Genomic DNA, 27,594 nt, shown 5'->3' on the forward strand with positions numbered 1-27,594 from the left:
CTAATCACTAGCGAATGCACCGAGAGTAGGAAGCTGCTTCCAGATGTGTAATGCAGCCCAGACCTTACATAAATAAGTGGTAGGAAACGCTGCTCCATTTTTCTTGTTTTCTTGTAGTTCACTATTTTAGAGGCATGCAACATAATCACCTTTGACTGCATCCTACTCCCAGGCTCTTCTCCCCAAGCAAAAAGTGAACATATCTGGACAGAATAATTACCTGTATTACTTACGGTATCGTCTAAAATGGATCCCAATCCTAACTGTGCTCCGATTCACAAGTTTAGAGGTAGAGCTCTGCTCCAGACTGTCCACCTGACGCACGCCACAGGGACAGTTCAGCTGCTATTAATCCCTTACAGATCACAGCCTGCAAACACGAAGGGCAAAAGAAATGTGTCCTGGTTCACTTCAGTACAGCAAACAGTTCAGCAGCTCCCAAACAGGAGCAGAAATATCGGAGGAAGGGGCAGAGCAGACCGGCCTTTCTGAGCAGGAAATCGAACACACAAGCCCAAAGCGGGAGGTTTAGTGCAGGTTGGGTTTTTGTTGTTGTGGTGGTGTTTTGTTTTTTTTTAAACACTATCTAGTTATCCACTTAAGCATGTATAAAACTTTCACCCATACTTTTACCTGGCATCAAATGTAACAGGTACTTCGTTAACATTCCCTTTTGGGGTACCCAAAAGAACAAGCAAACCAGGCAGGAAAACACAATTGGTTTGAGGAAACAGAACTTTCCAAGTATCTTCCTGGTGGCAATGAGCATTAATTTAAATATCCACAGACAGTTTAGAGGACAGTCACAACAAAACCTTTTTTATTTTACTAGCACAGCTTACATTTAGAACACACACATTAAAAAAAACCAAGACAACACAATCATTATTTTGCAATACATGTAACAGACTGAATGCAGGCAACTCTAATAGGGAATTCATTAGCTTGGGAACAAACAATTCCTATAATTAGTTACCAGAAAATACTCAACATGCATTTACAAGTTTGTTCTTGAATCACTAAGTACAACTCTGGGCAGTAAGGCTGAATACCTTGGCGGGAACAGACAAAAGACCTGAAGTATTTCAACTACCATCAGTTACTCCACTATTCCCTAGGTCAAAAACCAAGTGACACTTACACTGTTTATTTGCACATACAGCCGGTCCTGTTTGTTAGAAAGCTGTTTTCCAACATGCAAATTGACTTCTGTACGTCGAACACTAGCATGAGCAAACTGATAAAAATCACGTTAAACTGGGACTTTTATCTCTCTTATACAGCCGGTGTAGATGCAGGCAGTCATACGGCTATTAATGTTTCAGATTATTAAAAAGACTGCTTAAGTGGAAAGTACTTAATATTCATGAAGTCTCTTTACCATCTGATTAGGTTCTTCCCCTTCCTCTGCCTCATGCTTCATTTATTACATTTTTACCTGGGCCAAAAATGCAACTATGAAACCACCTTTATTTTGCATTGAGCAGACACTGAACATCGTTAAATAGAAAGGGATTTCTGTCCTTTTGAAAGCTGGAAAGGAACACTTATTCAGCAGAGAAACATACCCAGCTTTCAACTTAAACAAACACTTTTAATGTACATTGACTTATGGTAAAAGCAAGTTACACTAACATAATCTGGTCTGATAAGCCATTATTATATATTATTATATTAATAATTAGGCTCCTGGGAACAGGCAGGAAGTACATACTAATGGAAGATGGGCCCTGGGAGACTGCACCGACCAACGGCAGCCCTAGACCCCGTGTCCTCAAAGCAAGGGTTCATGACTACCGCATGCAGATTACGTGATGCCAAATAAATCATACCTTATGCCAAATAAACCCCCGGGGGGGGTGATGACGACAGGAAAAGCCCATGCCTAACACTGAAGGCCATGATTTGACCAGCATGTAACAGCATGGTGAATTTTATTATCATAGTTCATGCAGCTTTCCGAGTGCTTAGTAAGTGCATAAAAACTTTTTTCCCTAAAAAAATCTTGTTCCATCGAAACTGCTCCTTAAACCACGCCTCCAGTAGGCCCCTGGACGAAAACAGACTCGTTTGTGAGAACCACAAACGCGAGCTGCGTCCCTGTCGCGTGTCCCTTTGAAGGCCCTGTCGGCCTTCCCCCCGCCAAGCTTAAAGGTTTCTGCTGTTTCACTCGGCGGCGAGGCGAACGCAGGGCCGTTCGCACCCGCGGGGCTGAGGCGTCCCGAGCCCCCACAAACGTCGTCGGCTCAGTTCAGCGCAGCCAGCTGCATGCAGGATCAAGGCCTTGGCCAGGACAGCGCCGAAACCCTGCCGCCAGCGGGAGGGCGAGCGCGGCCCAGCAGCCCGCGCCTCAGGAGGGCACGCTTCTCCCTCTCGGTGTTCATGTTCATGGGCCTAATTTTGACCTCCACATAAGGCGTCTGATCCTTCCGCACGACTTTTTTAATTACCTCCATTGCTCTCGCTCCAGAGGCACTGCGGGGAGCCTCACACCCTCGCCACACAGCTCAGAGGGGTGCAGGGTGCCTGGGGCACCAGCAGCCATGTTGCAGCCCCCACCATCCCCAAGAGATGGCTCGTCTTTGTCATCCCTCCATGAAAAAATGAGCAAGCTTTAAGCCCTTTCAAAAAAAAAAAAAAAAAAGCGGGGGGGGGCAGTGTGTGTCTCAATTTTAAGAGTTAAAAAAAGAGGTGAAGTAGCTTTAAGTTCATCTCCTCAGTGGTAATAAATAAGGCCTAAGCGTGGAGGCAAAGTTAACCAGAATCCTGGGACTCGATCCAAGTCTCCCATGACAATAGGAAAACATTAGAACTATAACATTCAAAATATTATTTAACTTTTAAAGTCTTAGCACAGTTCAAAGTCTCCTTCGTGGAACAGTGCTTTTGAAAATGTCGGTTGCCTTCCAGAGACCGTTTCCTCCTAATCAGGCCCGGCATTATTTAAATAGCGAGGAATACCAGCAAGAATAGGAATCGCTTGGCTGAGCCAGGGAGGGAGAAATTCCTTAAAATGACTGCAGAATTCTTAAATGCTGGTAAAAGGCCTAATCCTATATAATGATTTACAAAGTGACAAGGAAAATAGATTTACTGTGACAGTTTGAAAGGAGACCAACATAAATAAAATTACTGCTCACGTGGTCACAGCCTCCCCGCCACCCCCTCGGTGGCCAACAGCACCGACAACAGGAGCCCTCCACCGACCTGCCTGATTTTTTTCACCTATCTGGGCCTCCCTCACAGCCAACACCAAGGAAAAAACGACCAAGCAACTTAAAAAGCAAACTACTTGCTCCAAAGTCAGACATTCTTTCCAAGGCACCAGCTTCTTGATTACCAGCGCAGCAATTCACACATAACACCTCTTTGTACGGTAATCCCGGATTAGAAAAAAAGGACAACTCATTATCCCTCTTTCCCCCCACAAAAATAACAACAAAAAAACCTTATACCCAAGAGTTTTGAGCTTCGGTTTTATTCATTAAGTTCCAAACTGTACACTGCAGCTGCAGTACGCAGAGGGAGAGCATGGCGCCAAGTATTTGCAGACCAAGCACGCTAAACCCTTCTCTGGCCAGTAAGCGCAACATGGGCCAGGAAGGCCTGGTACTACTTATTTATGGGGTTTTTTTGATATATAGAAGATGCACAGCCACGTTTAACCATTTCTTCGCTGAAGGGCAGCTGAAGCAGCGGCAGGGCTGCCAACCCACATCCCCCCTTGTCCCATCCTGCCCATCAGGCCCCCCTTTGCTGTGCGGTGGTCTGCACAGTGCGGTTACACGGGTGCCGAGGGGCGAGTTTTCTCCCCCTGAAGCGAAGCCATTCAGCTTCCAGCTGCACAGCAGAAAAGCACCCGAGCGCGCTGGCGAGGGACCAGCTGCTCTTCCCTGCCTCCACAGCACCAGGCAGCTGCGTTGCCGCCACCATGCGTGGACCCACCCGAAATCAGCTCACGCCATGCCCTCCAGCCCTCCCCCCTGCCCCCAGCTTCTCCATCGTGTGAATGGAGGGGGTAAAACCCCCCCTGCAATGGAGGCACCCTCCTCCTCCTGGATGTGAGGTCCCTTTATACCGCTTCACTTGCCGCCTCCTCGCAGCCAGTGTCGAGCATCTCCTTCCATAATGTGGAATTACTGAATAAACACAATGAATGCCCCCTCCCCACCAGAGCCATGCCAAAGACTGTAAGCAGGTCATTAACTGCCAAGGTCATCTTGTTTGTGAAAAAGAGAGGAAAACATTACCATTAAGACTCTAATATGGTAAAACAGCAATGACAGCAACAAGGAAACATAAGCTTAATGTTTCCTTTAACCCTCGCTTAAAAACACATTTGAAGTCATCTGATTCAGCCACATGACTTTGCAAATTACCATTCATTGAGAAGGTTTTGGGTAGATTCAGCCCAATTTCCCACTTGCACCACACACGTACCCCAGTATTTTGTGCAGGATCTGTTGTTAAACCTTGTCTCTAAGCAGAAAGCAATGAATGAACCTGGCATTTTGAAACTTGTCATCCAGAGCCACCCACCCCCTCCTGCCCATCAGCTTTTAGGGCACACTACTGCATCTTTGAACAGCCATGTGGGTCCCGCCTGGGTGCGGCAGCAACACCCCTCCCTATCCCCAGCAGACTCCCCAGCCCCGCTTTTCCTGCAGGGAGCATATAAATTTTTCTCCATCTGACTCTTAACTACTGTTTGTCCACAGACTTGTAAAATAACACTAAGAAATGCCTAATGAGACACTGATCTGGCATCCAAATGTTCTCCCCCATCCATTTCCCCAGCGGGCCGTTGCCTGAGCAGCACACGCATTGAGGCTGTAATTTGTTTGCCAGCTCTCCAAGGAAGGAAGGAAGGAAAGTGGGCGGGTGGGTGAGAGCTGGAGTCGGCGCAACATCAGCACATGGCTGGCTTGCACATGTTTTCAGTCGCTCGCTACTAGGAAAATAGATACGTATACACACACGCACAAAAAATACTCTGAAAGGACAAATGAAGACAGCAGGTTGCTAGGATAACATCGCTTCCTTTGCACCAGGAGCTAATAAAACAAGTAAAAACCACAGGTCTCAAGACAAAGACTGATATACGCTGAGCTATTGAGACCCTTCAAAAATGCAATCCTTCTGAATTCCAGGTAGCCCAACACCTGTACTTCCAGGGACCTCACAAATTACTTATAGCAGCACTGTGAAACTAGCTTCTGCACAAGAACTGGGAAGTCCAGGCAAGAGAGAGAAGATTGCATAATTAACCCCATTTTATTACTGGGACACACAGGCCCTCTCAAGAGTCTAAGCAATCTGTTCAAAGTTACTTGAGAAGTCTGGAGGGGAAGAATTAGCTGAATCAGACAACCACAGCCCCGAGTTCAGTGACCCAAAGCCAAGCCTCCTGCCCTCTAACTGAACACTTAACTCTTGCCAGAGAGAGCCCGAACATGTAGACAAAAGACTCCCGCAGGTCGGTAAGCCAGCTGTTACTTTGCCAGCTGCTGCCAGGAGGAGCTACCCATGCGGATGGTTTTGGATTCTCTGAATGCATCTTGTTGTGGCATGGGGCCTTGCAGTATTAAAAAAAAAAAAAAGTATTTTTGAAAGTACTTCAATTATTTTAAAAACCTGAAATAGGTTCCAGACTGCAAATATTTACATACATTCTTAACTTTATGCACAAGGAGTTCAACTAAGTTCAAAAAACCATTTTTATGTCTAACCTTAACTATGTACATAAATATTTACAGGATTGTGACTTTGATTTTCCTCCCTTGTGCTCAGTACATCACCTGGTTCTTGAGTGGCTGGGGTCAACGAAGCGAGCTGCTTTCTCAGTTTCACACATTATCCCTATCCTGCATTGCCTGGCTTGCAAACAGAGGAGGAGCAACATAGAAATCCAAAACCTAAAAGCCCAAGCTGCTTTTAAGTGGTGAGCGTTCTGCAAAACCACTGTCAAAGAACTAGCCTGAAATGTGAATAACGGTACATATTTTGAAATCTCACACAGATTAATTGGAGCAGGGTACTAAATGGATGCTGTAAAACCATTTTACTCTCTTCCTACAAAAACTTACATAGGAGTTACTTACACAGGAGTTAGGAACAAGGCAGCCCATGTGCCTCAGTGGCCATTTCCCTGGTGTGCACATAGATAAACCCTTGACCTCTACAGGCAGGGGGGTTTAAATGAGTTTCAGGATTAAAAAAAAAACAACAAACAAACAAAAAACCCAACCCACCCAAAAAAACCCTTTTTTTTAAAAAAAAAATTTTTTTAAAAAAACTTTTAAATAGTGTAATCTAAGTTTTATTCACAATGATTAAAACTTGGAAAGATACAAAAAGAAGTTTGGGGAGCATAGGCAGCAGCATACGCCTCCTGGATCCCCAGAGTAGGGCACAGCACTTCATTCCCAGGAAGCTGGGCTGAGCCTGCTCTTCGCCTTCCCCACCAACTCGTCAAATACAGAGGGGGAAAAAGGAAGGGGAAAAAAAAAAGAAAAAAAAAGAAGAAAAAAATAAATTTGTTGTATGCAGCTCAACTTTCCAGTGTTGAAACAAGGCTCAGTCAGTTTAAACATCATACTTTCTAGCCTCTTCCTTCTTCAGCATCAGTCATAAGAAACAATTAGAAATAGTAAGTTAATGATGTTAATATGAATGCTACTTTTAGATGTTTGTTTATGCGTTTGATAGCACTTGTGCTTAGCTACTTTAACTATTTCCTCCCATAGACTAGCTCATCTGCCAGTTTCCTCTGTTTGTGCAGAGCCTTTGATAGTGAAATAAGACAGAAAAAAAATTAAATGCTTTAAAGTATATGCATTCTGGCTTTAAAACCACAAAGCCTGGCAGAGTGATTCACCAACAGTCAAAATCCCCCAAACAATTTTCTCTTTAAAAGCAAATTCAATATTTATTTTGTGCTTGAATATAAATAATGTCTTTTAGAACTTTTTATTAATTTGTAATACACTGAAGTCTCACCATTAATTTCTGAAATCCATACAGTTCTTGCAGCTACCAGAACACAGCATCCCGTCAAGGTCTAGCCCAAATTTCCCAAACATGACATTAATGGATGCAAACAATCTCTTGTTTTGGATAAGGCTAGAGAAGGAAAAAATCAAATGTCTGTACACAAAGTGATTTCAACAATATGCTATAAGAGTTTAATATATTAATGAAAATTATTTTAAACAATACATTTTCACTAAATTCAATCAGTGCTGCTCAACAGATACAGTTACAAAATATCACCATGAATAACAATGGAAGGGGCTTATGCTATGTTACTCTTAATATCTTGACACACAGAAAGATTTCAGTATGGTGATTTGTTTGGAATATAATTAAAAGTACCAACCACAAAAGGAAAAAGCAAAACATTTGCAAAAATGAATCTGTGCCCTTGATTTTTAGAAATGGTCTATAAACTTGAAAAACTTGAAAGAATTTGGAGATGTTTAGATGCCTCACTTCATATTATTTGAAAACATCAAATTTTCAGAAATAGTGTGCATTATTGCACTTCATTGAATAAGAGCCTGTTTCAGGTATTTTCAAGAATCAGTTGCTTTATAAAAATAAGCATTTTTCAGGAATTCATGTTTTATATAAAAACAAAATTTTGTCAGAAAATGAAGGCAAGGCACGAGGACACTGACAATTTCTGTTTTCAACTGTAAGTAATTTTATTTTTTGCTGAGGTCTGAGAATAATTTTGATTAAAAAAAAAAATCAAAAAAGTAACTGGACCTGTTAAAAGTTATTTTACAATAAAGGTTGGCAGTACAGAACATCCACATACAAAGTTATCAGCTGTATCCTGATTAGAACACGATTTTCTTCACCAAAATCTTTATGCTGTGTTGTACCCCAAACAGCAATCTACTCAAAATCTCTTCACAATATAGGGACAAAGCCTAGACCCAGGTCACCTGTCTATGTACTTGTTACCTTCAGGTATTATGAATGTTTCAGGAGAATACTTCACTGAGATTGCTTAAAGTGTCCACAGTTAAATGCACACAAATACTGGCCAGTTTAACGTTCTCACTTGCTTTTATTTGGGGAAATTTTCTCCAAAAGCTGAAGAAGACCGTTTTATGCGTTTCTGTTCAGCAGGTCTGTGGCACCTCATTCACACAAGGCATAAAGAGAGAGAACATCCTTTAATAACTAACACATGCCAAATAATCAGGGAGGACATTTAATTCCATAGCAGCGAAAGGCACCCCACAGATATAACTCATCTACACCCACAAGCCGTCCAGAGCAACTTATTGTACAATCCCCAAGGTGATAGAGCCACTTGCGGGCTGATCTGCTAGCTCAAGCCCCCGCGCTCAGAGCAACAAGAACAAACTAAAAACAGAGCGCAAAGAAACACGGCATGCCCCGGTCCTTAGGGAACATAAGGAAAAATACTTTAAAATCACAACCAGCATTTAGACAACACACTTAGTTTAATAATAAGGGTTATTTGTATCCTCATGGTGCTCAGGAGCTCCAGCCACCAACCAGGGCTGCCATCGCGCCAGGCACTGCACAACATGCAAAAGGCACCATTTCGGCACAGCTCCTTCTGCGGCACTTCAGCCCCCAAACGAGGCTCTAAAGCTGCAAAAATTGAGCAGGGAGCAGGAGAGGCACGGAGCCAGGGGCTGTTGCCAGCTGGCCTCGGCGGAGGCCGCGGCTCCCGGAAAGGAGCCGCCTGCGCTGGACCGCCTGCCCCGCGCGGGCACCAAGAGGAGGTCACCCACCACCCGCAGGAAGGGTGGGAAGAGCAGATGCTAGCGGGAATACTTCAGCACTGCAAACGGAGCCTGGCTCCCCCTTCCAGGTTTTAGTCTTCGATCTCACCGTGCACTTTGTGACAATACATTGCAGCTTTTTCCGCCACCGATGGGCATGCTAGAGGTATCCTCTAGCCACACCAACCATAGGGGAGGATGGGCTTCAAGCTTAGTGCCACCTCCTGCCAGATCATACAGTGTAAATTTCTCATTACCCGGGTTGACAGAAAAGGAAATAACCCATTTCACTTGAAACACAGTTTGTCCAAAAAAAACCCCACCACTCCCCCCCCGCCAAAAAAAAAACCCACCAAAAAAACAACAAAAAAACCCCAACGTAAGATCCCGTAAGATCCACAACAGGGCTTCCAGTCTGCGGAAACCAGAGCCACCTTCTGCAAACATTTCTAAGAGCCACATGGTGCGGGGGACTTTGTCTGAACTGGAGAAACTAACCAATGGGTCGGACCACAGCTGGTTTCAGTGCCAGCTCACACACTACCTCCCACCTCGCAGGAGGTACAAGGGAGCGTCAGAAGGCTCGCATTCTCCAGCGATCCCAAACTACCCATCCCAACCCCAGGAGAGCACCAGGCAGCACCAAAACGAGGATGCTCCTACACAGCCTGGCCTGGCATGGGGAGGCACAAAGCTGCTGGGGGACCGCTCTCTGTGGTGGGTAGCCCTGGCCCTGCCACGCTTCCCCGGTGCCCTCAGCTGCAGACCAACAATACAGCTGGAGCCTGAGCCCTTCCAGCATCACTTCACTTCTCCCAGTTGCGTTGCCAGAGATGGCAGAAGCCTCCAGCCTCCCAAGCTCATACATTCGATGAAGGGCTTTAGGCAGGAACCAGCTGGAGCCAGGCAGGGGCACAGTCCTGCAGAGCTCTCTTTGTTTGGTTCTAGTTTTCAGGACTCCTGACCAGTTCCAGGGGCTGTACTAACAGACGACAAGTGGCGCCCGATGTAGGGAAGGTTACATGCAATTTATGTTTTAATTTAGCGAGAATCTACCTGCCCCCAGCAACAGATGCTCTGGTACTAATAGGAAAACGAGTTTATGCAAATCAAAATATTGTGGTTTTAATCACTTGATCCAATCTATTTACGAGCTGGGTTTATTATTTTCTGCTAATTGTGAGGCTGTGGATCCATCTGACTCTCCTAGGCAGGAGTGCCAGTTAAAGTCCTCCTTCCCACCTCCACACCTGCCACACAGCTCGGCTTCCCAGTCTGCTGCTACCCACATAGTACTTGCATGGTGATTTGTGTGGCCACACAGGGAAGCAGAATGGGGAACTGATCCAAGGGGCTGGGGGCAAGAAGGAAGAACCTATACAGAGACACAAAAGGGGTTTTTGTTTTCATCTTCATCAGTGCACCAGTCTGATTTATTGTGTACCTGCACAAACATTGATGCTAACGCAGCATAAGGGTGGGAATAACACGCAGCCAGGAACCGAGAGGCTTAAGTAGTCCTGACAGTGTGAAACCACAGCCTGAGGATGGAAACAGGGATTGTCCATCTTTCTCACAGACTAGCATGTTTATACTGGGCATCGTGGTACAGCTCCCACAGTATTAATAGTATTTTCTATTCCTGGCCAGGAGAAGTGAATGAGGAAAACCATAAGAGATGCTGCCCCATACTCAAGCTACCCACCCTGGCGTAGTGATGGCCCCTTGCTCCTGTGTTGCCCTACCTTTCCCGGTGCCCGTTGACCCCGTGCCGGTGGCATGGCCAGCACCATCTCCAAGACACGCAAGCTCTCACCATCTTCCTAAGGAAGAGCCAAGTGGCACAGATGGGACCCAGCGCACCCACACACCTTCCCTCTGCAGCTCCTGTCAGCAGAGGTGATGGGGAAAGGGCAGGACCATGGCCGCACCAGGGACAACACAGTCAAAGCCCCATGCTGCTAGCAGCAAAGCTTGAGCAGTTGCATGTACTCCAGCTTATTCTCTAAAAATCACCATGCCACCAGCTGATGAATGGTACCCTTCAGCAATTTCAGTATTAAATCAAGTGAGGCTGGAAAGAGGTATTCTGTTCAACGGGACTTAGACAAAAATGCACACAAACGTGTGTTTGAACACATTATGTACGTTACATAAAAACACATAAAAATAACTTCTCTCGGACACTTGTCAACTTCAGAAGAATATTCTGTAGAAGAAAAAAAAAAAAAGCATTCCTGGAAAACCAGGCTGGTGTACTGTTGTGAGATGCATGCAAATGCTCACTGTTGTTCGGAGGAACTGCAAGGTGGCTAGAGACCCTGGGGGAAGTGTGACAGCCTGAAGCCTGTTGAGCTGAGCCCAAGGGGAGGTCCTGGCCCTCCCACCAGCCTAGCTCGGGGTTCCCAATGGTGCCTTTCATCGATACAGAGACCAGGCGGTCACACAGACAATGGTACAAGTCATAGCTAACTCAGCTGAAAACGAACCTTAACAAGAAAACAAACAAACAAACAAACAAAAAATCCAGCCACACAAAAGAAAACTAAAAACATCCTAAAAAACCAAGAGCCTTTTCTCAAATAGTGACCTGATCCTGCTGCCCAGTGGGGGTGTATATGTAAATTGGGACCCACAATTAATCCATATTTAAATAATTCTGTTTAAAGAACCATTACTTAGGAATGTTTTATTTGTATGTTTTAAATAAACAGTTAATGTACCAGAGGAAGACAACTGCAGTCTAACCATAAGCATAGTATAGCAAAACTGAAAGCATCGTCTCAACTCCTTGTAGATATTCAAGTACAGCTTTTACAGCTGGGATGGGACACCACTGCCAGGCACACTTCACTGCCATCATATCTACAGCTGCAGAAGTGGCAGTGCTTGTTACATCTCCTGGTGTACGCAAGACCACTGCATTTTGAACCTGTGTGCTCCCCAAGGCAGAGAGCGAGGTGGAGCCTCGCACCTCCACCAGCCACCCAGCTCCCCACAGCTGGGGCTGCCCTGCTCACACTGCAATTCTAACAAGCTCATGTGTGTCAGCAACTTTTGTCCTGTCCCAAACAATCTGAAAGCATATGAATTCAAACAGGTAGTCTTCCAAGATCGCATATTAAAGCTATAAATGCCTGCCAACTGCAGTAGCTTTCTGGAGCGTGGCATTGGTCTCACGCTCACTTGCCTAAGGAAAGTGGCAGTAACTTCTGGTCGTCAAAACTTCTAAGCTTTTAATTTATCAAGATTAAAGTCAATTAACCAAAACCCAAGAAATTAAGGTTGAATTATATATATAAAGGACTTCAACATTTTAAAACATATTCTGTCATGTTATGCTTTTAGCTATAATTACTGTACAGGACATGTGTTTGACACTTATTTTTTAGTGTTCAAAAAATATTTCAGTTGCTAGCTCTTTGCCATCTGTTTCCTATCATTATTTCATTAAAATAGTTTTCATTTCTCTCGCAGTAGAAGAGTAAGATTGTTTTCTGCGTGACTAGATTGTCATCTCCTTTACTTAAAGGGCATCATTCCAGCTCATTTATTTATTTATTTATTAAAGAGGCATATGCACCTCCTTCCACCCCCCCCAGCAAGGGCTAACAAAGCAAGCTAGTTTAAAACCAGCCAAATACATCCCCTTCTCTCCACCTGTCAAGAACACTTCTCCAAAGTCTCTGAGAAAACTAAATAACTCATCAGCTGCAAAAAGCATGGGGATTTTCCTCCCAGAAAGAGGAAACTCGCACTTGAATACGCCTTGGATAAAAACCAAGGTCCAGCGTACAACAGTAGCTTACACCATGCAAAACGCTTACCATTCCCAGTCAAAATACTAGAGCTCAAAGGCTTATACCACCGTGACTACCTGTGCAGGGGTGAAGTCGCCCACATACAAGGAAGAGATGGTTTTTGAGCAGTTATCAGGAGCAAGTGCAATAATTCTTACCTGGAAAATGCTGTTTGCAGCTGCTCACCGATTTGTCAACGCACACACACTGCTCTCGCCTCATGATTTATGATGCTCTCTCCAGCACTGAGACTTCTATTACTGTCCTCGTTTATTGCCTGCAGCTGTCATTCTCACCAACAATTCTACAGTTGTTTGTAGGTGAGGTATCAAAGGTATTTAGCGTGCACCTAGAGATGCAATTTTAATCAAACCTACTTGCAGGCAGTATTTAAATGTTAGAACAACTGCACAGAGCACAGCAATTAATGTGGACTTGACCAACCAAAATTATGACAGCCAGAAACGTTTGCTCATAAATGCCTCAAAAGGATGGATGTCCAACAGGCCTGCGAACACCTGCTGATTTGTAAATGAAGACAAAAATAGTACCCATAGATCACAAATCCTTCCGACAGGTATTTGAACGCACAATAGATATATTAACACAAATTCAGCAATTTCACTTCTATGGCCAAGATGTCAGTAAGGTGGTAAATCCAGCTACAACTTTCTCACCACATATTTTTCCTAGCCAGCTATCTTCCCCTTAGACTAGCCAGGCTTTCCAGCATCTCCTAAAAATCTGCTGAATCTGCCCATTTTAGAATAACAGCAGTGTTATTCTACTCCAACAGTAGTGGAGGGGGAAGCAGACTTTACATCCAGCAACTCCACTTTTAAAACATCTCAGTGTGTTTTCTAGACATTAAAAATTTGCAAATCAAAAAGTTCTGACCCACTGCAGTCCCTCCTTAACTTTTTAAGGAGCCAAAGATACTCGATGATTTGTAAAACAAGCAAGCACTGTTACTAAGCATGATAACCACCTGTACCACCCTGCTTTGAGGGAGGGTGGCTAACAGCCTCTGGGTGGGAACTGGACCTACCACCACCGAACACGGCATGAAAGCACAACAGAAAGTAAAAAAGGAGTCATGGAGCTAAGCCTAATACTACTTTCATGTGTACTCTAAAGCTCCAACTCCTTAAGTCAACTGATTATAACAGCATCTCTGTTTATTTAATGAGTTTCTAGTGCTCGTGATTCAGAATGAAGTTTGAAAATATGAACCCTAAACAAGACCCTAAAAGGCAGATCTTGCAAAAGAATGCAAGTTTAGTGTTATTTAAAATTGTTCTATAGGCCTGGCTTCTGGGCACTGAATATTTTAAGGCTGGCAGTCTTAAATTAGTCTAATCAGTACTCTAAGCACCGAAACTCACTTTCTGTATTTTAAGTTCCTTTCTTCAACACCATCCGCACTGCACCGCTTGAAAATGCCACTCAAGGCAAAAACAACAATTGTGAATTTACAGTCAAAAGGTAGCCTGAAGGCCATCACTGTCATAGTCCAGCTTTATTTGTAAGCTGAACAGATAGTGTCAAAATACAAACTACAAATTAAACACATAACTCTCTAAGTGGAAAAAAGGATGATGCATTTTACTCTATTGTGATAAAGTACCAAAGAACCTCTGGTGTTTGGAAGCTGTTAAAACTTGCAATGTATACAGATATTGATTAATCCTATTATCTCTCCATGTTCCAGTCCCTTCAACCAAGATGATGGGGTCACATTGAGAGAAGTGCACAGAAGCGAGCAGTCACTAATTGTGAGCCCACATTAAACCATTAGTTGGTGTGCAACAGCCTGCTTTGAGGTTAAAAAATAAAATCTGCTTTTAAATAGAATACTAATTGGAGCACATTTCAGAGTTCAAGAATATATGACCTTCAGACTATACCAAGGATGCATTTCAGTCATTTAAATCCACAATATACCATTTGTCTTTCCATAACATTTATTAGGAAAATAGGTCTGAATTGGTCATATACACTTCGTTAGGAAAAAAAATTAAAAAAAAAATCCACCATGCAAAAGCTGAACTCACCTCTGTTTTTATACTTTTTTCAAATTAGTTTTTTTATTTCAGCTTTTACTCTACCCCCTGAACCCCTTCCTATATGTAACTGCAGAATGTGTATATTTGGGTGGAAGTAACATAACTATAAAGAGTACAGACAGTATGTGCTTTACATATATTAGCTTTGATCACAGAGAAAACATTTTAACTAAGTCACTCCACTCCTCTGCTGTGAAAGGTCCATCCAAATGGAAAAGTTAGATCCAACTACCTGGCACTTACCTGATGTGACTGCAATGCACAGATGTCTCTGAAAATCAGAGACAGAGGATCCTTACTGTTGAAAGCATCCTTGAGATTCCTCACTCCAGTCACTCAGGAATTGGGGCATTCAAAAAAAAAAAAAAAAAAAAAAAATCACACACCCCCCCCCCCCAAACCCAACAAAACAAACAAAAAAACCCCACAACCACCACACACAAAAATCCCATACAACCAAAACCTTGAAACTTCCTCCATCAATCATTATCTCATTTTTCTTAATACTGGACAAGAAAATATTTTACTGCAAATGGGGGGAGGGGGCTTGCTTTTTTTTTTTTTTTGAAAACCTAACACAGCTGAGAGGACATTCAAACTATAATTGCTCTTAGATTCAAATACAGACTCACATCCTATCCCTGGATGATCTTTTTAGGATCTGATCACCCATGCGTACATGTATGGTTCTTCACTGACAAACAACGCGACTCCTCTACTTGTGCAACTTGCATTACTCATAGGAAATCCTTGGCAGAGGCAGGCCAACGTATGTTAATTACCAGGTTGCATTGTAATAGGTCTAACATCTTGTTTCCCATCCAGGGTTTTAAAATAAATGGAAACAACAGTCTCTTTGGATAAAAAAGTATGTATTTTTGTATCTCAGGCTAAAAATATTCTACATTAAAACCACAAATAGATCAACTGCCAGAGAATTCCTGCCTCTTTGGTGTTTCTTTTGGGGGGGGGGGTTTATCCTTATTAAACAAAGAAGCCAGGCAATCTTTAAGAGAGGCTAACGTATGTGCATTCATCTTTCATTTCCTACAATTTATCCTTAAATTGAGTGTAATAGTGAAAAGGGGAGCTTGACTCCCCAATCTTTTGTTTCTTCTATAAACAGTTTACCAGGTAAAGTTGGCTACCAATTCCTACAGCAAAATGAAGCATAAATTCATGAACACTTAGTAGTGTGAATAGAGCAAAGATATACTTAAAAATATATTTTTCATATGACAGGACATATGTATTATATTTCTTCATTTTATGATTTAATATGCTGGGATATTGCTAGGACAAGATGCTGGCAACATTACAAGTATTTTTGATTTACATTTTTCTTTACTGAGGAGGCGGCATTTAGGGCCATAGCTGCAATTTCAGACAAAGGACTAAGACTCTACACTGACATGCTGTTTCTTTTTGGGTGACCAAATTCAAAGTTTTAAATCTGAATTTCAAATCATATGACACCATAAAACTCCCAGAAACATTAGAAGTTTCGCTGAAATTTTCAAAACACTAATATTCTAAAAATAGGCACTGGTACAAGACTTTCTTTCACAAAAGGTTTTGCAAAAAGTTCATGCATTGAATAAATAATTTATACATGCATTTAGGATGCAAAACCTTTTAGAATAAAGTGAAAACGCCATCTCAGAATTTTTATTTTTTAAAGTGATTAAACAAATCTAATGACAGAACTATCATGCAGCTGTGACCAGAAACCTACTAGGCATCCTCCTCTCCTCCTTCCTCACCCGAGACTCCCAGCGCTGGGTGCTGCGCTGGTCCCCGCTCCCGAAGGCTGAGCGCCAGCCAAGAGGCGCCAGCGAGGAGCAGACAGATGGCGGCCAATAAGGAAACTATCACGCCATCTTAGTCACCATGGCAGAGCCTGGGCACCACACAATAGCAGCCTGACTATCGTCTACTTTACTCCTCATTTCAGCTCGTTAATATGTTTACCTGCGTGTGTCTAGTGCTCCCAGCTATAGGGCAAACAGATGCGAGAGCTGTATGAGGGGTACCAGTCCAGTGCCACGTAGGGCTTGTGAGGACCCACCACAGCCAAGCGTAGTGCTGAAGCCTGATATCCAAAGGTTACGAACTAGTGCACTAAACCAGCGTACTAACTGCCGCTTGGTCGCAGTGGTTATGCTCTGGGTTAGCTAAGAGGAAACATGCCAAACTCTTCAAAATGGATGTTCAACTTATCAATTATTTAACAAAAAAACTTCAGACAATTCCTAATTTTAACACATTTTTATTTATTTATTTAGAGACAAAATGACCTTGATATTTTGCGTAAGGATAAGACAAGCACAGTCCTGAATTTAAGGTGCCCATCTGCTCCCCCCCATCCAATTCCTCAAACCCGGGCTCTGAGCCCTCCAGCCACCGCCTCCTCCACTGCCCTGCAGACCCCGCACCTCCCAACCGATTACTTTACAAACAACAATCTGCCACGAATACAGGTAGAATAAAAATGATTGCAAATATTTTCAGGACCCATTTTAATCAAAAAGGGCCTGAACTGCTAACCATCCACAGCACTGCCTTTTGCAAAGCCTTTGCAGAAAGAGCTGCTGCTTCGCCCAAGCCTGTGCCGCGCCGAGCACCATCTGGTCCGCACCTTGGGGGGGCCTTTCTGCTCTCTCAGCTGGCACTGCTCCAGTCAGTGCCACCGGCCGCCCTCCCTATCGCCTCCACGCTCCCTGCTGCACAGACGTCGGAGGACAGGGCAATCTCATGCGAGTGTTTTAAAATATTTATCTTGTGTCCCGTTGCCGATTCCTTCCGAAGTACAAACAAGGTCTGAATGGCCTTCCCTTAATTTGTAATTCATACCCGAGGATCACACGGTATGCAAGGTTTGGTCTTGAAGGGAAGTATTTATACCACTCAGACAAGTCCAAGTGTGCCACCCTTCATGTATAAGCTATATCTTTGTTAAACACCAGGATTAAGTATTTGTTATTAACAAACGTTTCAAAGGTTGCCCCAGATTTATTCTGCACTCTATCACTTGCTGGTCACCAGCAGCTGCTGTCATAGTTTTACTTGTCCTTCGGTAAAGAATAACAAGGCCAACTGAAACAGCGACTCCTGAGTTACACATAAACAAGCAGGTACCCGCTGCAGAGGTGGGACTTTGTTTACTCGGATTTTGAAGCCCTTCTGGGTATCCACCTTCCCACGCAACTCCTGTCCCCCTGCTGCCACAGGAGCTGCCGCAGAGCCCAGAGCAGCTGGGTCAGAGAGCCCCTCAGATCCTCCTTCCAGGCCCACCCCAAAGCAGCTGGGGGGGTGAAAGCCAGTGCTGAGCAAGGCTGAGTCTTCCCCGAGGGGTCCCCACAGCAGCGTGAACTGCTGCGGCAGAAGCAGGTCTGGAGCCAGCGCCGCAGCCTGAGCAACGTCGAGGGCAGATGACCGGGAAAGGACACACCACCCACACGCTTACACCGGCAAAAAGCTGCAGGAAGAGGACGTGAGCCCAAGTGTTCTAACTCACAAGGCTGCTTTAACCAAGTCTTAGAAGGCTCCGCTAGTGACCCAAAATAACTTCTCCTTACATAATACTGTTATGATTTTAATGTGCGAGATGTCAGAGTTTTACAGTGCCAAAAGCCAAAGCTATGCATTCAGTTGGAAAGCTAGTAGGCTCCCATGTCGAATGGTATCAAACTCCAGCTGGACTGGAACCCAATACTTTTTAAAACAGTGATGTAAATTCTGGGAGAAATCTCATACTTGAGAGGAGGACAGGAAAGGACTGAAGTAGGGTTCCTGAAACAAATTTCTTAAAGAAGGACTGATAGCTGCTTTAAGTCTCGCCAGGTGAGACCTATCAGAGTAGATCTCTCAGAAGCAAGAAAGAAGGGATCTGTGAATGGGATGAAGTTGAACACTACTTTGTAGAGAAACAGCCCTGCTAACGCAACACACACTGAGTTCATGTTTTCAGTCACAGAATTGCTACCCACGTTTGCACGTATGTGCCCACTGCAACTTAGCATCTTCATTTTCTGTGAAATAGAGAAAGAGTACCTGTATCTCAGTGGCAAGGCGGGACTTCATGGTTTTGTAAAGCACCCGAAGAACAACAAACTGAACATGCAGATAGTCAGGATCCCAAGAGCATGTGCAGGACAAGAGTTCACTGGCCTGGAGTCTTTTTAGCACAAGCATTCCAGTCTTTAAAAAAAATTGTTTAATCAAATGTAAAGTGCATCAACCTGTGCTAAGTGTAAGAGGGAAGAAAAGCTTTCTTTGAAAAGGCTTGGGGGAAGCATTGGGTTGCTGTAAGGGAGGCCAAGATAAGCTACACACCAGCTGTAAACAACTTAACTTCTGTGATCCCACTGCTGGGAAAAGGGTTATAAGAGCATTAAACACCGAATTTACAAGAAGGACACCAAAAGATTGGGTAGACTGCCTGACAGCCACATCATTCTTCTTCCCCCCTGCAAACCTGCAGGATAATAAACCCTTCTCTCTTTCGTATATAGATAGATATATAAACAAACTGCTCTTCCGAGAATTCAATGTCAACAAATCCTCTAAAACTGCTTTTTAAAGCTTTTCTCCTGCTTTTTTTTTGGGGGAAGGGACATAACCAAATGGGTCTTCCGTTGACCTATGAATACATTATAGTTTTAAAATGAAAAAGTGACAGTGCTTTTTGTCAAACTACTCTAGCTGCAGGAACTTGTATTTTTACAATGTATTTTAAGCAAAAACATTCTCCAAGAAAGTTTTCCTGTTTATAAGGCTTTTTTGTCATTTACAACAGCCAAAATCTTAGAAATATGTGCAATGCTAGGGAAGACTAACGTTTATGTTAAAGCCATGATATGCAAGGTATTCGTTATTTTCAAACCATCTATGGGGGCATCCCGTCTTCTGGCTGCACGAACAGCAGTACCGCTCAAACTGGGCTCAGGGGCAGCAGGACAGCAGGTTGGCGAGTTCCTCTTGCTTCCTTGAGAAAGTGGCTGCACTTGGAGGTGTGGGGGTCCTGCAACTGAAGACACGAGCATTTCCTCACCGTCACTCAACTCTTTCCCCACCTCCCCGTCACACTCTCACACCTCTAAAATAACCAAAAGCAGATGGTAACCTTTGAGCTGGAGGATGCCCATCTACCGGGTGGATGTTGGACAACAACCATGCCCCAGAGAACAACATAGGGGAACAGTCTCTTCTTCTGTGATATGCAAAAGAAAAGTTGTAAAAACACCTTACAAGCTTAAGACAATTTCTACCTTTGGCGAGATAGAAATCATGACCAGACTAGGGGAAACCCCCCTTCTCAGCGTTGGCCTGAGACCAAGCAATTTCCAGGGAAGTCCAATTTCAAACCTTTTCAGGCACCAGCTGCCCAGCAGTTAGTCAGCCTCGGCATTGCCCTGCACTGCTCCCTCATCCCGTGATGCCCTTTTTTACACAGTAAGCCTATAATTGATCAGTTCATCTGTTCTTGGAATGGGTGTTCAAAAACAAGAGAGGAAGAGAAACCTGCACTTCAGAATGTACTGATGGAGATGCAGGAGGTGTGTATTTCAGGGCAGCCTAAAAGGCTCTGCTGTTCTCAGAAGGAATGAGGAATACAGCCAACAAACAAGCAGATACTCACCAAGGGAACCGTTTTTGCTACTAAATGGCCAATTGAAGCCCCTACTATTCTGCCATGTATCTATGACACTGCAGCCCCAATAAATAAACCCTTCTGATTAGTTAGGAGACTATCTAGAAACCTCCGAGATAGATACAATTCGCTTTGCCAGTCAGTCAGTCACGGCAGCCCTGAAGTCTCAAAGGAATAAAAAAAAACCCAACAACAACAAACCCAACTCGAAAAAGACAACACAAACTTGTTGTAGACACACTGCTTTTTCTCTTTCTCCTCAAACATGCATGTTTTTACCTAATCAGCAAAGATGGCAAATGATATTTCACAGGTAAAAAGAGCTGCAATACAAACGGGGCAGAGTTTATCCACATTTGTGCACCAGATCAAGCAGTTAGTATTCTCTAGTTAACACTATCCTAACCAAGCTGACTACTAATATAAGTCACCAGAAAAGTGTACCAGTTACCAGACAAAGAGTTGAGAACATCAGAGCAAGAAAGATTTGAAGACGACCAAATAAAGACAACAAACAGTTCCCATCCTGGTTTTGCATGACGCTATCAGATGCACAAAGTCTGTGGCTTTCATTCTCATGCTATCTTTGACGACACATATGTATCATCTACAGGCTGGAGTTGTTCCCCTTTCTGAAGTCAGACCCACAGCAGTGCTGCTTTTCTCCAGCAAAAAAAGGCTTACAGCAACCACAGTCCCTCTGTGCTCACAGCTAATACTGACTACCAAGAAACTGGAATATGGCTCTGCAGGGAGAGGACAACACCACTACCTATGGATCAGGCAGCCAGAGGGATCGCCTGGGTAGGTTTCACAGGACTGAAGAAGGATGACTTAGCATGAGGACATCAGTTTTATAAATCAGCTCTCCACCATTTACTGATATATAAATATTAAGTCAGGAAAAACAAAATAAGAGAAGTAAATTAAAAAAAAATATCAAATAACAAACTCCTTATGAAGACAAACAATGAGCAGTAGAGGCAATCCAAATCAACAGTTTTATGAAATTTCCACAGGTTTGTAGTATCATGCATACTAATGGGCTTTGAGCGATTTCTTTTCCTCCCTCCCTGCCGTGTTGAGCCAATAGCCTTCCTGCTTCACTTTGGGAATCAATTCAAAGCTGCTCTGTAGAGTCAAAACAAACGCTGGATTACCAACCAAGGGATATGCTTCCCACATTTATCTTAATGGAATGTTAACGTGATAGCCTGTATGCAACTACCTCAATATTAATACACTAGACAAAACACAAACCAGCTCGATTTATTGAGTTATCTGTGGAAAGGACTGAAGGCTCTTTTTGAGCTTAGATATTTCATTAGATCCTAAATCTTTTTTAAACAAGTGCGAACCGTCACCCCTTCCCCATTGGAAGGGATGGCGCTTGGCTGTTCCAGGATTCAACAGAGGAGTACAAATTACTTCTATCCTCTGCTACAGGTCTGAAAAGTATAAGCAACTGAAAAACTATAGGTGGCCCGGATCAAACAATCACCTACGCGGGCCTTCAGAAAGGCAGGTTCTCTTAAGAATGAGTCATCCCCTGTGGAGTAACTCGACTCCTGTTGACACTTAAAGAAGAAATTAGATGGAGAGTGATTTTGTCTGCCTAAGAACAACTTTTTTTTTTCTACTAGATACATAATACCCACACAAATTTGCCCTGCTCCATAAAGGGAAAGGTAGAGGCACTATACTGAAGCTGGCAAACCTCACCTTTGCAGGAAACGTAAACTTCAGTGCATCTTAAACTATTAGAACCAAAAATAACACGTAACAAGTGTAAGACCATCTCCTACTCTCATAATACACTACTGCCTCCAACAGTCGAGCTGTGGAGATCCATTACAACCCAATGCCTGGACATTTCTCTTGCAGCCTGAATCACATTTAAAATATTCTAACATTAATCAAGCTGAATGCTAATGATCATGTAAAACCCAATGGAAATAAAGAAATTGAAAATTGCTACATAAGAAGTTTTTGCTTTTAGAAAAAGAAGTGTGGGGGAAAATAAATCAATATGACGAAGCAACATTTCAATTTACAAACCTTCTGTTTTTAAGCCAAAGACACCGTTTTAAAGCAGAAATGATTTCTAATACCACTGACAGCCTCAGCCTATCTTCAGTAGGAAAGCTTGCATACACCTAAATTCAGTGAAAGGAAAACATACAATATCTGAGCAGGAATGTATCAGTGCCCATCTCTGGTGATCTGTATTGATGCACTGTTCACTGTGCTTTCCCATAAAACACACCTAAATGGATAAAGAGTGCTTGTCTTCCTCATCCCACAACAATCAGTTGATGAGAACAAGCATAAACCAACTCTAAACTCTTCAGCAATATTCTCTTGCTGCTTCGCCGTAATGCAGGATAGGATTTCACAAAAATTGGTCTAACTAGGAGCGAACAAATCAGCCAATTGCATAGTGGTCAAGTTTGTTGCCACAGGCATTAACTGCAGTCCTACTTATTTATGGGAAACAGGCTTCCCAGGTAAAGCCATAACAATCCCAGCTCGCTCCCTCTGCAGCATTTGATCACCCACGTTGTTACAGCAGCACGGCAGGCACCACGAGCGCCTGGCCAGCCACCACATCCATTTCTCATAGTCACATTATCTCCTGTGCCACTGGAAAATGGCTAGATCCCTGTTGTCCTGAAGCCTATCAACAACATTGTGGAAGGCAAAAGGAATTCCAACTTTGTTTCCCTTCTGGGATCTCTTTTTCTTCCTTTTCAGCAGAGAAACCAGGCTTTCCAGGCTACCAGTACAAACGACTGAGTTGCTAAAAACCAAGCAACATTGTCTCCAACTATAGTATCAGTGATGTAACTGCCATCCCTGAGGGTTTGAGATTCGTTTCATTTTGGTTTTTTGTCGACACAAGACCTTTGGAGCCTATAAAAGTGGAAAAGATCTGGGGTAAAGGGCAAGCAACTCCCAAGAAAAGTTATGAATGGAAACGTGCTACACAGCCTCCTCTCCTTTCCACCCCTTGTAACCGCTGCTGATCAGGACAAATCTTTCACAGGCTGCAGAAACTGATCTATTATCTTTTGTGGGTTTCTTAAAATATTCCAAAACCAGAATTGTATGCCACATTAAGATCGCAGTTTTATTTCATCTCAGCACAAAACACTCTCTGTATATATACAGAGCAACTCACTTCTTTCCTGAAACAAAGTTTTCATTGATCCTTTGCCACAGACTCAATTATTGTTTCTAATCATGATCAAAGTTTATTTAAGGTATTGTGGACTGTAAACAATGTAAACAATAAAAGCATCTGTCCATGTTGACATGAATGTCATTGGCAGGTTAGATACCTATATCGACTGGTCCTGAGGGCGTTCTTTTTGAATTCTGAAAGCCCAAAGTAAATTTACATTACAATTTACAGAATAATCTTTAAATCAGCCACCTTCTGAGGTAGTGTTATCTTGAGTAGATAAAAATCATAATCTGTCAATTAAATTCCAGGAAATTTTTCATTGTTTCAAAACATAATCCTAAAGACACTTTTGGGGGAGTGTATTTATTTTTTTTTTAATGTAGGAGATTCTGCAAAATTCCTGGTCCTCCTCGCACCCATGAGGAAAAATAATACTCTACTTGTAATTTGGCAGTTACAGATACACATGTAAAAAAAGTAGAAATCAAGACATTTTAAGACAACATTTAAAAAGTAAAGATAAAAAGAAGAAAGGTCCTCGACTGTGCAATATTTAGAGGATTTCAAGTCATGTTTTCCATAGCCTCATTTTAAAAACGAGCAGCCTTTTCTTCCCCCCCCCCCCCCCAAACTCCGAGGAAAACAGTCACCAAATGCACTCAACTAGCCTCAAAGTCACACGTGCTCCACTGCAGATCTTGCTTTCAATGTGTCTTTTGTTTGATGGCTGGTGTTTCAACATCCTCAACTTGAACAGAAAAAGGTCAGAGCGAGTCTTCTGGCATTCACAGACCTGCACCAGGCCCCGCCGAGAGAAGATTGATGCCACAGTACACTTCCCCCAATCCAGAGAAGGAAGTGGGGGTTTGAATCCGAGACCAACTGTGTTTGTTAGAGGAATCCTTCTCCCAAAGACAGTCAGTGCTGTTTAGTTTTGCTCTGTTCCTCTGTGAAACTTTTCTGCTGGCGCTGGTAATACTTTTGAGTTACGAGTTCCGCCACCGTGCCACGTTACTGCCCCAGTATCGCGACCTGAACAGGTTCCCGCCAGTAAGAGGTTTTAGTCATACATCCCAGCGAGAAGCTCTCCTTCCCCCCCCTCCTGGTTTTGCTTCACCTCTCGGTTACCCCTGGTGCCCTTAGGCCTGCCGTCCTTGCCTTGGCTCCCCTGCCTGGGGAGGAGAGGCTGCACCATTAACCTTCCAGTGTGCAAGGCCAAGGTCCATCTTGCAGCTGGAGAGAAGCTGTTGCTAAAGATTCCTTAAAAGCTTTGGCACTTCAAGGCAGTCGGGACTACTCAACCAGAGCTGGGAGCCAAAGCTTTGCCACAGCATTAATGGGCTTTTGCCCTTTTAAATTTTATAAGCCTGTCGCCTTTCTGATGCGCACAGTTTTATTCAGAGTCCTAAATGGCCATTTCATATTTAAAAGAAAGCTTGCATAGGTAGCACCCTAAAACTACCCCAGGTCATTCATCTCCCCTGCTCCCCTACTGTCTCTTAGGAAACCTTTGATAGAGCATTTGTTCAGGCTGCCAAGTTAAATCCTCTTCTCTCATGTCAATGCATTGAAAAAAGCAGTCAGAACACCAGCTTCACTCAGGCCTGCTGAAGTAAATGGAGAAAACCAATTCCTCTGGCACTACAGAGCCATTAAGCCGTTTGCAGATTATTAACTGAAGCACAAAAACATACACCGCGCACAATCGGACGGCAAGGCAGAGCTATTCCTTAAGTTAGCTTCAGTCTCAATAAACCGCCTATACGGCCGCAATTTGTAATCATTTGTGCAGCTGCCGTAACTGTTTAGCGGGACCCCGACAACCCCAGACAAAAGCCGTTTCGCCGCGATGCGGGGGTCACGCTTCCACCGCCGGGCACGTTTCCCCTTTAATAAATATGGTGACGGGGGTTGCATTTGGAGCAGAAAACCCGAGACGCCTCCCCGCTCCCATGCCCCTAATCGCAGCCTCCGAGGTAGCACCGAAATTAAACTTTACACGTGCAAAACAAAGTTTACAGTCTAAAAACCCGATTATAGTAACAACTTCCTCCACCCGCCTTAGGCTGCCTTACTGCTTCCCCGCTCGCGAGCCAGCTCGGAGCGCTATCCCGAGCGGCACGGGGGGAATAAAAGCGTGGCTGGATGGCTCCTATTTTTATGTTTACATTCCTGAAGTGTCTTTTAACTGACTGCCATTCCCCCTCTCCCCGCGAGCAGCTCCGCCAGCCGCCCCTGGAAGCGCTTCCCCCGCTCCCCTCGCACAAAGGCGGGCGGGCGGGCGGCGAGCGGCGGCCGGGCCGGGCTCCCCCCCCAGGCCCTCTGCCCCCGCGCCCCCTCCCCTCCGCCCCGACGGCTTCCTGGACAGATGCACCGGGGGGAGGGAGGGGAGAGAGCGGGGCGGGGGGGGCTCCTCCTTCCTCCTGCCTGGCGAGAGAGGCCCCGGTCCCAACTGGCTCCCAAAACGCAGACACAAGGAATTTGCACCCAGGCAAGCTTCCCGGAGCCCGGAAAACAGGCGCAAGCTCCCCCACGCGTCTCCCCAGCCCCACACGCGCGGCCGGGCACGCACACGCAGCCGGGCGGGCGGGCACGCACGCCCCGAGCCGCGGCCCCGGCCCCGCCGCGGGGCTCCAGCCCGCCCCGACGGCGCTCGCCCCGGCCGGGGGCAGCCGCCGCCCCGGCCCCCGCAGCCCCCTTTGTTTTTGCGGCGGCTCCGACGCCCGCCCGCTTCGCGTCGCGGCTGCTGCAAGTTAAGACCCGGGCCGGGTCCCCCCGCGGCCCCGCGGCCGGCCCGGGAAGGGCATTTCCCGGGCAGAGCCGCCTCCCCGCCGCCGGGCCCGGCTCCCCGGCCGCCCTCGCCCCGCTCCCTCGGCGGGGACAGCCTGCCCCTTTAAGAAGTCTCCGCACATTTTCTCCCCTCGCAGAATAAATATGTTGGTTTATTTATTTTTTTTTCTCCCCCCCCCCCCCCGTACACCTATTTCCCCAGCGTGGCCGCTCCATTGTTTCTGCTCCGCCGAGACGCAACCCCTGCCCGGCCGCGAACGGGGAGGTGCGAGCAGGGAGCGCAAATAGACGCGAAACTTACCTACGGATTGCAAAGCAGCCTTGCAGCAGCAAAATAATAAGGAAGAAGGCAGGCAAAATCCTCTCTCCCCAACTGATTTGCAGCTCTACTCGCGTATTTTCAAATATATAATTTTGTTTATTCCCCCCCTTTCTTCCTTCTCCCCCCCCGCTTTCTTTCTCTTTCTCCCCCCCCCCCTTTTTTTCCTTGCCCACAGACAGTGAAAAGGAGCTCAATGTTAGTGGGTGAGTAAGTGAATCAACTAGCAGAGAGCACAGCAAGTTGAAGTGTCAAATTACATTGGCTATTCTATTACCAAAGGGCCATGCTTTGTGGCTGCTGGCAAAATCTGTCCCAGATTCCTATCTGAAAGGGAGCTGCCTCCTACAGGGATGTTCTTTCCTTCTCCCTCTCTCCCTTTTCCCTCTCCTCCACCTCCCCGCAGCCCCCGCTCCCCCCAAATCACACAAAGTTAAAAATCTTAGATACGAGTTAAAATACAAATATTGTCTTACAGTCTATTTTAAGGCGGGGATTCTCGGTTTAGTCCTCGCGAATACCGTGCACTCGGAAACCCTTCCACTCTGGCAACCGAAAGCAGGAGAATATCTATCCTCCCGTCTGTATTTTTGTATTATTAAACAGGGGAAAACCACCCCGGACCCAATATACTCTCAAGCGTGCGGTGCCTCCGTCTCCACCGCCTTCACGGGAGAATTTTTACGGGGATGGGAGGAACTACCGGGCGGGCAGGGGGAGCACACGGGAACGCCGAGACATCCCGCTGCTCCGCGGGTTTCACTCCAGGCGGCCCCCCCCACCCCCCCTCATTTATTGCTACCGACGCCCCCCTCGGGGCCGCTGTTATTTTCAGAGCCCGGAGCTCCCGCCACCCAGGTAGGAGCGGGGTTCTCCCGGGGGTCCCCGTCCGCCAGCGGGGCTCTGCCGGGGAAGCCGCCGGGCCGGGCCGGGCCGGGCCGGGGAGGCGGCCCCGGCGGCGGGGGGGCTGGGCCGGGTCGGGCCGAGCCGGCAGAGGCCGGACCCCCCCCG

The 27,594-nt window shown here is 45.0% G+C and overlaps 1 protein-coding gene across 8 annotated transcripts in view; it reads right to left on the bottom strand.

The window, feature by feature from the left end:
* Nucleotides 1-26,719, bottom strand: part of ZMIZ1 (zinc finger MIZ-type containing 1) — a 363,572-nt gene extending 336,853 nt beyond the window's left edge. For 5 of the 8 annotated variants that reach the window (XM_075025644.1, XM_075025640.1, XM_075025642.1 and 2 more), the window contains exon 1: nt 26,566-26,689. The gene's annotated coding sequence lies outside the window, so the exon portion shown is untranslated. Of the gene's footprint in view, nt 1-220; nt 371-26,565 lie in introns of all 8 variants that reach the window. The other 3 variants (XM_075025637.1, XM_075025638.1, XM_075025643.1) reach the window with 3 other exon arrangements.
* Between the last annotated feature and the right edge of the window lie 875 nt (nt 26,720-27,594).

This window comes from Buteo buteo, chromosome 4, assembly GCF_964188355.1.
Source record: "Buteo buteo chromosome 4, bButBut1.hap1.1, whole genome shotgun sequence".
NCBI classification, from domain to species: Eukaryota; Metazoa; Chordata; class Aves; order Accipitriformes; family Accipitridae; genus Buteo; species Buteo buteo.